Below are 14348 nucleotides of genomic sequence, written 5' to 3'. Positions count from 1 at the left end.
CAAGACGGCGGCACGATGGCACAGTGGTTAGCACTGCTACCTCACAGCGCCAGGGACCCGGGTTCGATTCCCGCTTGGGTCACTGTCTGTGTGGAGTTTGCACATTCTCCCTGTGTCTGTGTGGGTTTCCTCCGGGTGCTCCGGTTTCCTCCCACAGTCCAAAGATATGCAGGTTATGTGGATTGGCCATGCTAAATTTCCCCTTAGTGTCAGTGGGACTAGCTAGGGTAAATGTATGGGGATAGGGTCTGGGTGGGATTGCGGTCGGTGCAGACTTGATGGGCCGAATGGCCTCCTTCTGCACTGTAGGATTCTATTTCTATGTCAAGACTCACAACTGCTTTGGTACATTACGGCACATTCATTAGCTACAAAAGCCACTAAAAGAATTGTTGGGATACTGAAGTGGAGGTTCCAGTGCATTGAAAGATCAGGAAGGAGAGGTAGATTGCTCTGAAACATGTGCCTTGCATTGTGGTTGTTTGTGATGCTCAAAACGACTTGACAATGTTAAAAGATCTGGAGGAGGTGAAGCCACCCAAAGCCCAGCATCAGAGCAATCTGCATTCAGAGGATGCCAGAGAGATATTGAAGGAGGTTATAGTAACACATTCTGATAGTAGAATGTTGTTAATCCAGTCTGCACTTCCAGTACCCAGCTTTCATAGCTACACTGTTATTTTCTATGCTGGAGTCTCACAAAACAAGTATGCCCCTTCACCCTATCTAGCTTGCACAAAACCCAACCAACTCTTAAATAACAGATTCCATAGCAAACAATAAAATCTAATTAATTATAATCCTTCTGTACACATTTCATATAAAACTCCACTTTGCATTATTCTTCTTCACCCGGATGGTTTTTTCAACTTTTTTCACAGGATGTGGGCATCACTGGCAAGGCCAGCGTTTATTGCCCATGCCTAATTGCCCTTGAACTGAGTGGCTTGCTTGGCCATTTCGGAGACATGAAGACCAGACTGGGTAAGGACAATAAATTACCTTCCCTAAGGACACTCCTGAACGAGATGGGTTTTTACAACAATTAATGATGGCTGTTTCATAGTAATCATTACTGAGACGAGCTTAATTTTCCGTATTTTCTAATTAAATTTAAATGACACCAGTGGCCAGTGGTGGAATTTGAACCCATGTTCACAGAGAATTCAGTGACATTATCACGACCCCACCATCATCTCGACATAAAACAGAAAATGCTGCAAAATCAGGTCTGACAGTATCTGTGAAAAGAGAAAAGAGCTGATGTTTCAAATCTGGATGAGCTCTGACGAAGACTAGAAGACCTGTTGGTGAAGGCATTAACATTGCACACAATACGGGTCCTGATTTTCACAGTAACCTCATTGCAGTGTCAATGTACGCCTACTTGTGACACTAATAAATAAACTTTACTTAATGCAAAGTAAGCTAACTGTCCATGGTATCAGCACTGTCCAGGCTTTGCAAGTCTTTATATATAAACAAGATGATGTGCCCTCATAACATTTCTAATCTGCCATTCATGATATACTTGGAGTGCCAGGACTGGAGGCCCAGGGCTGGAGGCCCAGGACTGGCGTGTCAGGGCTGGAGGCCCAGGACTGGAGTGCCAGAGATGGAGGCCCAGGGCTGGAGGCCCAGGACTGGAGTGCCAGAGATGGAGGCCCAGGGCTGGAGTGCCAGGGCTGGAGGCCCAGGGCTGGAGGCCCACTGCTGGCCTGCCAAGTGCCTGAGTTGAACAAGACGTGGTGGGTTTTCTACAAATAAGGGAGCTTTCAGCTTCAAGACCCCCATCACCTCCACAAGAGTCCACCCAGGTATACAGTCTTAAATGGATAGCCTACTGTGAGATAATGAGGTATTTCTGGTCTTGGGTCATTGTGGAAAACACCAAGGGCATTGTGAGCTGAATGTTAACACATCAATGCAGTCTTCCTGCCAGCGCAATTCCCGTTTTCTTTCATCAGTGACAGGAAAGATTTTAAAAATGCAAAAACTCAGTTAATTTTAAAGCAATTCAGTGTCATAATTTCCAGATAATTTCTACCAAATAATGGACAGAAATTCCTGAAACATGACTAGCATTACACCATGGCCAAGCTAAGCTACAGAGAGGACACCAGAGAGGTTGTGGAGGTCCATGGCTTTAGTTGCTGCTGCTACATTTCCAGGGCAAATGACCCTGAGTTTAGATGTCATCATGTGGAAATGCCGGCGTTTGCTACCAAATAAACCTGTTGGACTTTAACCTGGTGTTGTTGGACTCCTTACTTTAAATGTCATCAACAGAGTATCATTCTGTAGGCATAAGAAAACCAAGCAAATCGCATGAAGCAATGTATTTGTCCACATCTAGATGTTATGCAGGAATGTATGGTTGGGATATGGATCCGTAACAGACAGCGGAAGGAAGGCGTTCTCCCAGATAAATGCTGATACACTGCAGCCTCAATTCCTGAGAGTACAGTTACAATGATAATCCAATGGAAAGCACCTACTCTTTACTATCAGGATTAGAGCAGTAAAGCCTACAACATTCTCTTAATGCAGCTGGTGGAAACAAAGGGGGCATGAATCTATTCATAAACATGAACTTAATTAAATTCAGTGGCCATTACGTAAAGTTCTTGAAATGCCTGAGGAACACTCCAGCTGCACTGTACCTACTTGGTACAGACACCAGAAGGGAAATCATATGATTAAAGACAATCTGATACTCCTGACGCCAATGCTTCCTTGTTCATGCCCCCATTTGCCCCCCACCCCTTGCTCTTCCACTTATGCTGAAAAATATCCCTGTGCGGCAATGGCAGTCAGCAGCCCATCATAAACTGTTGTTGCACAAAGCCTGGGGTCAAAATCTTGCCTGCCAAGAGCAGCTAGCCAATCAGAGGCTGGCAGTTCTTGGACAGCAGCTCCATCAGATGGCTGCTGCCGGTACAACACCTGACTGCGGCCAAGGAATATCCCCTAGGTGTGATGGACAGCGGGAGATCATGGATGGATGGGGGGGGAGAGGGGTCAACAACAAGGGCAGAGTGGTGGCTCCCGTTGATCCCTTCCTGATACCGGGTTCCTCAATCAGGTACTGAATGCCTTTGAATAAGGGTTCCTGACACATACCCCAATCCCAACAAAAGCCCCCAAGCAACCCAGCAATCGGACAGGATTTGCTGTCCGCATGGCGAGCCCTGACCTGCCTCTGGCTCAATATCAGCAGTGGCAGATCAGTCTTTTAAATGAGCATTAATTTCCCACTTAAGGGCTTCAATTGGTGGAGGGGTGGGAAGGCCATGCATCGGCCACAGAATTAATTGGGGTAAGGATCACTCTCCCACCCGATTAAAACACCTCCTGCACTAAGCTCCGCCTGGGGAAGTGCACAAGATTCTGCCCTTTGAGTGCATAACAGTCAGCTCGGTATATGCTCTTGTGAGAGTAATAGTTGGTTTAGCGGTCAGGTCTACCTGCAAATCCGTGATCAGCAAAGAGGTTGGGGAGAAAACTTCTGGGAACACAGGGAAAAAACAGAATAAATCAATCCATGCAACGTGATCTATCCACTCATCTGTCAGCTATACCGGGTATTCCGAACTGATCACAAGCACCATTTTAATGTTAAAGAAGTGAATTTCCATTTCTTTCACCAGGTTGCAATTTAAAGTTTATTTATTAGTGTCAATAGTAGGCTTACAGTAACACTGCAATAAAGTTACTGTGAAAATCTTCTAGTCCAGCGCCTGTTTGGGTACACTGAGGGAGAATTTGGCATGGCCAATGCACCTAACCAGCACGTCTTTCGGGTTGTGGGAGGAAACCGGAGCACCCGGAGGAAACTCACGCAGACACAGGGAAAACATGCAGATGCCGCATAGACAGTGACCCAAGCCGGGAATTGAACCGGGTTCCTGGGGCTGTGAGGTAGCCACCATGCCGCCCTATGTTGGTTAAAGTTATATTTAGCAGGGAATGTTTCTGATGTCTACAGCATTAGTTTTGGTCCAAAAATAAATTGAACTATGCTATGATATATTTAGATAGGAGAATATATTTAGCAGGCTCTATCCCAATTAAATGCCCCATTTCATGGCTATGTGAAAAGACAACGAATGAGCACCAACCAACAGTGAAAATTATGAATAAGAAAGATATATTGATGAATTGTGTTAATGTAGGTTCAAACCCAATGTTCGCTTGGATTAAATTAACATTTGGAAAAAGACAGTAATTAAGCAATCAGTTGGACAGAAGAGAATATGATCACTCCAATGGTCATACTCAATATATGATGGAATTTTATTATAGTTCTAAGTTATTTTCTTCTGCAAAACCAGCCTACCCATTTGTAGGATTCAAAAGAAGCCAGAATTAGTGGAATAGAGAGTTTTGGAGACTTCAGGGAGCTGGATGGGCAGGGGTTAACAGAAAGGGCAAAGCAATGAAGGAAGGTAGTCCAAGGTTTAAAATTTAAAGTTAGGACCATTTGCAAGTGTGAGCCTCTTATGGTCAGGGGAGAGAAGTAAACCTGAACTCCTTTATTTTCTCATCATCTGCCCGTGAGCAGAAGTGTTTTAATTTTTGAAATAGGCTGCGACGTGTTTCCTCAAAACCTGGGTTTGTGAGTGACCTGGGTGGCTTCTGCCTCAGAGTGGGCAGTCTGCGCTATGTACTTTATGTCAGGGTCCTGCTGGTGTGCTCTGAGCAAGGAGGTTTCAGCTGAGCACCTCCTCCCCTTCAGTCAGGTTTTTCAAAAAAGTCTCCGCTGATCAACTAGGGCATTGGTTCCCTCTCGACTAAGCTTGCCTGCCTGGCTTAGGATCGGGTCACAACACAGCTGGGGAAGACCCCTGGAACCTCCTCTTGTAGCTGTTCAGTTTCTCTTTTATCACTCGACTGCTCTAGAATTATAGGGGATGCTACCACCTTACTGCCAACCAAATCATTCCCAAGTAGGAAATCTATCCCTGCCACTGGTAGTACAGGAGCAATTCCTACAGTTATTGGACTCTAAACTAGATCGCACTATAAGTGGACCCATTAGAAGGAAACAGACATGTATTCTTCTCCCACTCAACTCATCAATGCCTTGGCATTCACTGAGACTTGCGGGCAGAAGGATTATGTTTCCCTCCAAGGTGAAGGATTGAGAGGCCTCTGTGTCCCAAAGCAGTACAGGGGATTTGCTGGCATACTGGGAAGGGTATAGGGACACTGATCCTCAGAGGGAAAAACTCTGATGGTTCTCAGGGATTTCTTTTGACTTGATCACATATGGGGATTCTCAAAGGACCCTCCCTCAGAGGGACTAGTTCCTGCAACAATGGGCCCTGCCTGATTTGCTGCATTACCTATTGAGGTATCCTTCTTGTGGCTACCTTTGTGGAATTTTCTATACAGCCCACGGGTTTTCCTTTTAGCCTACAGCATTGAGTCCTGAATGTCCTATTTTTTTACAGTGGCTTGGGAAGGACTTCTCACACCTTCATTTGTACCTCCCTTGTAGCCCCTTCTTCTTCACTTCTCCATTCTTATCTTTCCAATGGTTTTGGGTGGCTTGGAAACCTGAGTTTCCAGGCCTATGGTCAAAGCAATCTGCCGTGACTCCTGCATCCCAGGCTGTGAGGACTTCCTGCTGCACCAAGCATTTTGAGCTCAAAGATAGGAAGCTTTTAAATTCTCCTCATAAAATCAATCCTCACAATCTATCATAGGTATTTTTAAAGACTGGACCCATCGGTTGAACACAGTTTGGTTTAGCCATATGATTTCTCAGTAGGTCTGCATGGGTTTCTTATGAGCATTGTGGAATTGCTGCCTTCAGGACTAATTCATAAGTTGTAAGGATGACAGCCTTGGTCTGTTCATGACTAGTGGGCATTTCAAGAGTCAGCATTGAATAGACCTCTAGAGCTTTCCCTTTCAACTGGATTTGTATCATAAAGGCCCACATTTCTGGTGGCCACAATAGCCGTCTTGCTACCTTCTCAAAAGTGATGAAAAAGGATTTCACATCACTGTCCTCAAATTTGGGAATGAACCTTGTGTATTTAAGGACTTCAAAGTTTGGTTTTGGGGTAGAAGATTTAGATGGTTACCAGGTAGAGAGAGGCTTTGCCTAGCAGCTTCCATCTGTCTGACCTGTCTCTCTGAGCCCCTAACTCCATCACCAATTTTCAGAGATGGAAGGCCCTTTCTCCTTTCCTCTCTCCCAACTTCCTTTTCTCTCTCCCAACTTCCCTTTCTCTCTGCTGAAGCTTTAGCTGTATTTTAAGCTCTTCCAGTTCTATTTTAGCTATGGGAAGTTGATCTGTTTAAGGATCTAACTCCACATCTATCTGTTCTGGTAGAGGACTGAAGCCCAAAAGCTCAACCAGCATCTGAAATAACTCAGTTCTTTTTACCTGACTGGGTAGTTTTAATTGAACCTCCCTAGTTACAGCTTTCAACTGTCCTATGTTTCGAAGTGCCAGTGTTTCACTAGTTCAGCCTCCCTGACTAGAGTCATTTTGCTCTATCTAGTCTTAGGATAAGGGAATTTGCTGCGGTAGTTTAATTGTTTTAAAGACACTTTCCATTTTGGATTCCAATTGGTTCCTTTCAGTGTTAGATTCAGCTCATTTGTTAAATTTTGACTTTGGTCAAATTTTGGCTTTGTTGTAATGGATTCAATCTCAGATTTAGACCTCAATTTCTGTTACAGATAGGGGAGGGAAGAAAACACGAATTCCTTCATTATCTCTCGCCTTGAGTCACAACATCTTAATGATAAGGCAGGGCGGTGCCAAAGAAAGAAAAGGAAGCAAATGCTGCGCTCTGTATCCCACTGCCTTGTGGGGCCACCTGCTCCCCGTATCCAAAGATTTGTGGGTTGACAATCACTGTGTTCAGTCACATCAGAACCCATGGCAGAGGATGCAACCCTGAGCTCATGTTACCTTTGAACCAAGGGAGATCCAACATCTGGGAAAGTTGTCTGAAGTGCAGTCGTCTAAATGTCATCTGGAATTAACTTCCTTGACTTTCTCATTTATCACTTGTCCTGCAGAATTTGGCATTCTGTGTCCTCAGGTACCACTGATAGCATTTGGAACCTTGAAAAATTTTGTTCCATAACACTGCGAACGAAGTGAGAATTCCCAAAGGATGTAATCGCTCTATCTAACTAATGCAGTGCTTAGAAAGGAAACTGCATTGAAAGAGATATTAAATACTACTAGAAAGTAAATTCTCAGGTAATAAATCTAAAAGTCTTGGTCAGTCATATTTTCCAGAGGGACACAGTATTTCTTTGTGAGTTAATGTACCAGTGTTGGAAAGCAATTAAAACAACTGATCCAGAACATTTTTTTAAATGACCCAAACCTTATACATCCTTCATGCTAAGCACCAGCAAGCACTGAGCACCAAGCCTGTTTATAAGAGGAATCTCTCAATCAACGTACAGTCAAATCTCATTATTACAATTTTATGTGAAGTGATAAATTGATTTAACCTGCATTGCTAATTAGAATAGAGAGGTTGCCCATTTCTTTCTTCCCCTCTTTCCTCCGCCTCAAATTGTCAGGTAGAGCTCACTCTACATAGCCCTCCTAATTTGACCTAAACTTTCGCTTACTTGTGAGTTCATCTCAATATAATGGTCTTCACAATTTCCTGACAAAAGATAACTCAAAACCGTATCACCTTTCCAGCCTTCAGATAATGGTAGCTGTGGTAATTACCACTGGTTTCAGAGCCTTCTGTTTGCAGGCCAAGTAAAGGGACGTACCCATTGGTACCTACAGTAAATTGCTGCCAGTACATTCTTAGAACATCTTACCTGAGTCCCACTTCCAATAAGTCACCCTGCTTCAGGCACTCTCAGTTGGCGACCCATGAAAATGAGGTAGAAGTTGTGCTGCTGTCACTTAAGTCTCATTACCATTTAATTTACATCCATTCCAATCCAAATATTATAAAGCTCCACCAACACCCCAACTGCCTCCCAAAGTTTGTATGAAATAGAAAATTTTGAAAATCACCAGAGTAGCGTCCCAGATGAGACCAGGATAAAGATAAAGATGTCAAAACTCCGGCAAAAAAAATTAACGAAAATGAGTTGCATTGTCATGTTTAATATAGATAACGTACTATTCACAAATCAGTCTATAATTTGAACAGAATGGGTACACTGTTACCTGGTGCTTCCAATTAACTTGACAATGAAAATTTGTGCAGCACCATCCCTATGGTTTACTGTCGATGGTGATCATTCATGCCTGTTGTGCTGAACAATGTAGAATGTTCCAAAGACATTATCTGTTCTGCAACAATGAATAGTTCTGTGAATACCTGGGCTATCATGTTCCATCCTCCCAACAAACTGCCATTGGCCCTTAAGCACCTTGCAGCAGTTACAGAACAACAATTACAAAGATCTGGCAGAATAAATATATATTCGTTTACAAATGCCTTCATTAAAAGGGAACACGAGAAAAATTCAAGGCATGAATTTCCTCAAGGAAAGTTGATTTTATAGTCAGTACAAATTTAAAATGAATATGATTGGGCCCAGACTACAACCTCCTCTCATTCCCCATTCACTCCTTGTTCAGTTTCAATGTATTAGTAGCCAGGTGCATTTGGAAGGTTGGATCATAAGACATAAATGTGTTGGATTTCCAATAAATAGTTTTGTGCAGCTTCCTAGTTCTGCCTATTTGAACTGAGAAGCCATGAGGTGAACAAGCCATTTCTCTAACCTGTAATGTAACCAATTTAATTACCAGGTTCCTCTGTCACCCTTATGTCAGGAGACTTTTTCTCATCAAAAAAAATGGAATAACTGTCTTCTAATCTTATTGAAGCTGTATGTGTTCCTATAGCAGGCAACTCTAGAAATTGTGTTTTTCAACAAAATACTGCAGATGCTGGAAATTGCAATGCAGGTCAGGTAACATCAGTGGAGAAATTACAGCAGAGTTAACACTTCAGTCTGTGATCCTTTCTCTGAAGGATCATAGAGCTGAAACATCAATTCTTTTCTCCACTGATGCCATCAGACTTGTTGAGAGTTTTGAACATTTACAGGGGACTTTGACAGCAAAATACAGCCAACATTGCTGGCTTAAGCACTACAGGAGCTGCATGAAGAGGAGAATGGTGAGCTTCCCAAAAGTTTCCAGCATGGCCCTTTTCTTTATTCATTTGCGGGACATGGGCATTGCTGACTGGCCAGCATTTATTGCCCATCCCTAGTTGCCCTTGTTCAGAGAATAACTGAGAGTCAACCACATTGCTGTGGCTCTGGTGTCACATGTAGGCCAGACCAGGTAAGGACAGCAGATTTCCTTCCCTAAAGAACATTAGTGAACCAGATGGGTTTTTCTGATAATCGACAATGGTTTCGTGGTCATCAGTAGATTCTTAATTCTAGATATTTTTTATTGAATTCAAACTCCACCATCTGCCATGGCAGGATTCGAACCCAGGTCCCCAGAACATTAGTTGAGTTTCTAGATTAATTGTCAATCACCACGCTGTCAGGGCGATCACATGGGCCTCCTATGTGTGCACCAGAAGCATGCAGATTGTGATATCAATTTGCACCAATTTTAGTGCCTGACATACCAGTTGGCTGGATGGCTGATTTGTGATGCAGAGCAACACCAACAGCGTGGGTTCAGTTCCCGTCCCAGCTGAGGTTATTCATTATTCTCAACCTTGCCCTTTGCTTGAGGTGTTGTGACCCTCAGGTTAAATCACCACTGGTCAGCTCTCCCCCTCAAAGGGGAGGCAGCCTCTGGTCATCTGGGACTATGGCAACTTTACCTTTTATATCTTTCCTTAGAACCAACCTATCCCTGACCTCACATTCTGCCCCACCCACTCTCCAACTAAACAATTCGTTACACTCCTATCCCTCTGCACTTCTGTAGAAGGGTCATATGGACTCAAAATGTTAACACTGTTTCTCTTTCCACAGACGCTGCCAGACCTGCTGAGTTTATCCAGCATCTTTTGTTTTTATTTCAGATACAGAGTCTTTAGTTTTATCTTTTTGTTATCTTTGTAACATCTGGACTTGATTGTTGGTGTATTTTTAGGTTTATTTCTCTCTATCCCTTCCTGCCATCCTCTGACTCTCATTGCCCATCTTACTATTTTGCTGTTCTGCCTTGACTCTACCCTTTGATTTGTTACATCCACCTAAGCTTGATACCTCACCCTTCTTGTTTAGTTTAAAGCCCCTAGTTATGGATCTCACCAGCATTGTTCAGGTGCCTCCACTTTCCCCAGTACAGAGGCCAGTCCCCCACAAACCAGAACCCACTTCCCCGACACCGGTCTTTGGGCCACACATTCATCTCTTTAATCTTATTTTCCCTATGCCGATTTGCATGTGGCTCAGGTAATAGTTCTGAGATTATTACCTTTGAGATTTTGCTTCCTAAATTGGTGCCTTGCTCCTCACACTGACTGTGTAGAACTTATTTCCTTGTCTTTCCTGTGTCATTGGTACACATGATACTGGATCCACCCCCTCCTAGTACATATTCCTTTGCAGCTCGTGGCAGTAGTCTCGAATGTGGTTACCAGGCAGGCAATGCAGCCTTCTGGACTCTCGCTCTTTGCTGCAGAGAACAGGGTCAATCCTCTTCACTATATTGTCCCTGCTACCATTACATCCTTGTTTGCTACCCTTGCTTGAACGATTTACTATGGCGCCATGGCCAGTCTGCTCATTCACCTTGCAGATCTTACTTTCATCCACACAGTTGTGAGCACCTCAAATATGTTTGACAATTGGAAAGTCTGAGGCTCCTCCACTGCTGCCTGCTTGGTCCCTTTACCTGCCTCACTCACGGTCACATCCTCCTCTGTCTCACCGCTGAACAAAACAGATGACTCTATTCAAAAAGATGTGTCCATCTTCCAGAACAAAGTGTTCAGATAGTTCTCCCCCTCCAGTATATTGCACAATATCTGCTGTTTGGCTTCCAGGTCAATAATCCTGATCTGGAATTGCTCTAGCCGCGTACACTTTCTTATGCTTACACTTACATGTTTGTCCTGGATCGCCTCAGCTTCTGAAAATTCCCACATTCCACAGCTGCAACATAACACCTGCCGTGCCATTTCAACTTATATTATTTAGTTAACTTAACTTAGTTGCTTCCTTAATTAACTTAATTCACAGAATCTCTACAGTGCAGAAGGAGGCATTTGGCCCATCAAGTCTGCACCGACCACAATCCCACCGAGGCCCTAACCCCACGTATTTACCCTGCTAACCCACCTGACAGTAAGGGACAATTTAGCATGGCCAATCAACCTAACCCACACATCTTTGGAGTGTGGGAGGAAACCGGAGCACCTGGAGGAAACCCACGCAGACACGGGGAGAATGTGCCTACTCTACACAGACAGTCACCCGAGGCCAGATTTGAACCTGGGTCCCTGGAGCTGTGAGGCAGCAGTGCTAATTACTGTGCCACCGTGCTGCCCATTGCACGGTACCTATGCATGTTACAATTTACTGTGGTTTTTGAATGCTAGAACATTTAACAACTAAATGTTATACACAGGTATGTGTTTTAGATGTTTATTTTAATTATATTATTTTTATTGTTTTATTTTAATTTTAATGTTTTAGCTCTTTTTATTGCTGGATCTATCTTGTCTCTTGTGTCCAATTTTTCTTCTTCATCTTAAACACTATCTCTTTTGTCATCTAGGGAGCTGTCAATTGTTTGTCCTGTCTTTCCCGTTCAGGGAAATATACCTTGACTGTCCAAACTATCTCTTATTTGAAGGTAGCCCATTGTTCAACTAGCATTTTGCCTGCTATTCTTTGATTCCAATTTATTCAACCCAGAGCCACTATTACCCCATTGAAGTTGGCTTTCCCTCAGTTACTTATTCTAGATTGCTCTTTATCACTTTCCATACCCAGCCTAAACCTTATGATATAATGATCACTATCTCCTTAATGTCCTCCGACTGTGATTTGATTCTCTATTAAATAAGCCCACCTAATTCCCAAGAACCAGATCAACAGGGTCTGCCTGTGCTGAAAACATACTGCTTGCTGGAAACGTACTGCTGTAGAAAATTTTCCTGAACACACACTAAGAACTCTTGTCTCTTTACACTACTGCTATCCCCAGTCTATATTCAGATAATGAAAGTCCCCCATTTTAACTATTCTAATTCCTGCACCTCTCTGCAATTTCCATGTCAATTTATTCCTGGTGTTGTTAAAACCTGGTGTTGTTAAAACTCTTACTGTGTTTACCCCAGTCCAACGCCGGCATCTCCACATCAATTTATTCCTCTACATCCTTTCAATTAGTTGGTGGCTATAGACTACACTGAGCAATGTAATTGCACCTTTTTTGTTCCTTAGCTCTAGGTAAATAGATTTGGTCCTTGATCTCTCTGGGATATCCTCTCCAGTACTTCAGTGTTCGTCTTAATCAAAACTGCCATCCTTTCCTTTTCCTTCCTTTCCTATCTTTCCTTTATACCTTGTATCCAGGAATATTTAACACAGCATTCCTAGTTTCAGTTTCTGATCAATGGTAACCCCAGGATGTTAACAGTGGGGGATTCAGCAATCATCATGCCGTTGAGTATTGTGATGACTTCAGCCAGGCTAATGAGATTGGCTTGCTAGAGTATGAATTACCTGATGAGTTCTAAGTGTGCCCCTGCTCGGACGGAATTTCACATTGGCCCCAAGTCTAGACCACCCCCCCCCCGCCCCCCCACCCCACTCCTCGCCACCCTGGGTCAGGCGCCCCACAGTATGAGCCATCTCATGGAAATGCTCTCCGTGCCCTTTGCTACCGCACGGAGGCATTTCCTGTACGGGCTGCTGCTGCACACCCTCCACTACTGCGTCCTCGCCTGTCGCCTGGATACACCTTGGCAGGCCTTGTTGCCGCTGGGCAGCGGAGGTCCCTCTACGGAGGGATCTCCCCCCACTATCTTGGGGACCTGGGGTGGAGGGTGGTGCTTGCAGCAGTTCCGTACAACTGTAGGTTCTTTTGGTTCATGGGCTCCCAAGCTTGCCCCTTTTTGTAATTTTGTGGAGCCCATGGACCATGTCTACGTTTTATGTTATAGGTTGCACATCCTTCTCAGTTTTCTGAAAAGCCTTTTATTGATAAAGCCTTTTATTTGCACTTCTGTCCCACTCCCCTGATCTACGAGCACCTGGTGCGGGGGGGGGGGGGGTCAGGAGGATGACCTCCTCATGAACCTGCTCCTGGGCCTGGCAAGGCGTGCCATCAATAGGTCCAGGCAGTGGGCAATCGAAGGGGTCATCCATCCTGACTGTCTGCCGCTCTACTGTGGCTATATTCGCGGCCAGGAGAGGGAGCATGCGGTGTCCACGGGCGCAGCCGACACCTTCTGTGCCCACTGGGCACCGCAGGGGCTGGGATGTATTATAAAGCCCGACAATCATCTTTTAATTTAATGTTTTAAGTTTCCTTTCTACTTTGATTTTTGGTTCGGGCTGCTCCCCCTCCTTTTGGGGAGCTGCCCCTTTAGTTTGTCCCTCAGTTAATTTGATTTAGTTAATTTGGTTGGTACAGAAAAGAAATACCTGATGAGTTCTAAACTGATGGTTAAATCAGGGAGCCCCATGCTCCTTATTTAAAGCAGGTGTGTCAGACTCCCAGTCTACATTCAGCAGGGAGCAACTGGAGAGCTGGCTGTGTACAGATGTATGGTGTAAATAAAGTAACTTGGTGACGGGACTTTCGCCTCCGTGGAGTTATTACAAGTATCAAGGGAAAATGGTTTGATTCTCTCTTGTTAGGGTTGGTCATTACCTGGCATTTATGTGGTCCAAATGTTAGTTGCCACTTGTTACAAATGTGAGGTTTTATAGGATTGTTAAGTTTTGGGACCCTGTCTTTAATTTAGGGTAAAATGGAGGAATGAAGGGTGTCATGTGACCTAACCTGTCCACAAGTCTGAGTCGCTTGGTTGTTAGAGGTTAAGGGGGCTCAGATTGTTTAACTGGGAAGAAGGTGTGATGCACATCAATTTAGACACGAGGCTCGAAGCTCAGTAAATGAAGGCTTTTATTTACTATTAATGAAGGCTTTTATTTACTATTAATGAAGCTATCAGAACTTATGTACACTATCCCAGACTGAAGGGGTCCCGGCCAGAGCAGGGACTCTTATACCTCTCCCAGGAGGCGGAGCCCGACTGGGATGTGCCACAACAGTAACATACACAGGTGTAACAACCCCACCCGAACCCAACAGCAACAATAGCACAATCCAACAGTAACATATGTACATCCTTGTAGTCCTGGCCAGCCCCTGGCTCAGCACTGTCCAGTGGGA

Source organism: Mustelus asterias, chromosome 6 (assembly GCF_964213995.1).
Source record: "Mustelus asterias chromosome 6, sMusAst1.hap1.1, whole genome shotgun sequence".
Lineage (NCBI taxonomy): Eukaryota > Metazoa > Chordata > Chondrichthyes > Carcharhiniformes > Triakidae > Mustelus > Mustelus asterias.
The sequence above is the reverse complement of the archived record's forward strand: the minus strand, read 5'-3'. Positions refer to the sequence as shown.